Genomic DNA, 2,212 nt, shown 5'->3' on the forward strand with positions numbered 1-2,212 from the left:
GGGGAGGCTCTTCTCCTGCGGCTTTAATGACTGACTGACGCTTTGGGGAAAGATGCGCTCTGCAAAAGCTTGGGGTTCGCCTGCCTGAGCCACATGTCCCCGGCTGTGGCCCCCAGGAAGGACCCCCGCTTTTACTTCCCCTACTCCTTTAGGACTTCTCCAAAGCTGGGGGGAAGCCGCAAGCAAGGAGATGAGCCCCGCAGCATTAATAATTTGCAAGTCCCTTTTAGCTGTGCGTTCTCAGCCAGAGGTGGGCCATGGGGGAGGCTCCTGCCAGCACGGGCTGGGGAGTCCCTGCTCTGCCCAGATACATCTGAGCCCGCCAAAGTATCACTGGGCTTTGCACAGAGGGGATCTGGGGGATGCTCAGCACCTCGGGTGAGAGGGCATCTGTCCCTCCAGCAGTTAAGTCTCCGGGTCAGAGTCCTCAAAGGGCTCAGAGACCCCGACTGCAGCTTCCCCGGCCTGACACGACAGTGCAGCCGTCTGTCTGCATCCTGCGCTCTGGGAAGCACCGGCAGGTCTCAGCAGCGGCTGGTAATGGTGCCAGCAGATTTTTGGCATGGTTTTGCGGTATGGTAACTTAATGAGCATAACACGGTCTCCTCTGTGGCTTGTTCCCTGCTGGCAGCTACTTGAGCAGCTCCTGCAACCGTGGGCCCAAAGTGCCGGCACTGCAAGAGTTCATGCCCCAACAAGAAGATTTTTGCTGCAGCTGCGAGTGCTCGGCTTCCCCTGCGGACACCCCTACCGCAGTCACCCAGCTGGAGCAGCAATGAAAGGCATGGATTTTCAAAGGAATAAAGTCCTTTGAGCAGGGGAAATCCCTGCTCTCGAATAGCTGTTACTGACAAAGCAAAGGATTCGGGCACTTACAGTCGGTAACAAACTGTCCTGCTCCAAATCACTGGCTGGCACACGCACCCCGTGGGCTGCTGAAGATGGGATGTCTCATAGAGTGTGTCCAACGCTGTGCTGGGGAGAGAAGAGAGGATGGGGTTTATTGGGATCTGGGCTGGACCCAAACAGGACACCAGGCAGCCCCCTCTGCTGAGGTATGCTTAAGCCACCCAATGTAGGTGGTTGTCCAAGAACTGACAGGGAGGACCACGGCTTCCCTGCCTGCGCCCCGGGGAGAGACAGAGGCCTCAGGGAGGCACTTGCTGCCGACAGCATAATGTCACCAACTGCTGCCAACACAGCATTCAGAATCACGGTAGGCCCAGAGGAATCTGAGACTGGCACAAAAGCCGTGACTCAAAAAAAAAAAAAAAGTTTAAGTAATCAATTTGCTCTAACGTCTCCTTTACCATCCACCGCGATGCTCGCCTAATCCCAGACAGTTGGTGCACCGCTGCGTTTCTTTCGCCAGTGCCCAAAGCACACTCGTGGGAACCCCTCTGTGAGGGCTGTGCTCCCTGGTCCTGCTCCCTGGGGCACTGCTGGAATTACAGGGGCAGACGGGACAGGGCAGAGCTGGTGCCGTGAGCCACAGCTTCCCGCTCCTGGAAAGCGGAGGACGGGGGCAGCACCCCCTTTCTTTTATTTCTCCAGCCAGTCCAGAAATAACGCAAGTCCACAGAGTGCAGGTGAAGCAGCCGTCTGCTGGGAAATGCTGCTGGACCACGGGAGAGCAGAGTAACGCCTGCCCCCAAAACAGCTCTGAGCGAGGCAGACCCTCCCTCGCCCTCCCTGCTTCCATCGAGCTCATCCATCGGCCATCTCCGGCATGGTGGGGCTGACAGCAAGGGGCTGCTCCGTGCCCCCTGCCCGGGACAGACCGTGCAGAGGGAGCGCCAGGGAAAGGACTCTGTTTCCCCGTGAGTGGCCTTAGAACGATGAAGGAACCTGCACGCTGAGCTCTGGAGCGGGAGTGAGGGGGAAATGGGCTGGCTTAGCTTTGGAGCTGGGGTTGGAGAAGAGAGAGCTGCTGCGCCTGGTGAGTCTCGGTGCTTCAGGCAGGCTGCTCGGCACGATGGCTGGCCGGGGAGGCTTTGCACGGTGCTGCCAGCATGGCTGGAGGGCAGGGCTGCTGGGAGGCAGGGCGGGCCAGGAGGCTCTGGCAGGCCCTGGGGAGCTGAGAGAAGCCGGCCGGAGGCCAAACGACAAACCCAAATGGGATTTTTAACACTGCACCTCCCTTGAGGACGGCTGGGAAATGTTAGTGGAGGGCGGCCTGCAACTGTGCCGCAGGGCAGCAGGAGAGGCCGGC

Source organism: Charadrius vociferus, unplaced genomic scaffold (genome assembly GCF_000708025.1).
Source record: "Charadrius vociferus isolate BGI_N301 unplaced genomic scaffold, ASM70802v2 scaffold323, whole genome shotgun sequence".
NCBI classification, from domain to species: Eukaryota; Metazoa; Chordata; class Aves; order Charadriiformes; family Charadriidae; genus Charadrius; species Charadrius vociferus.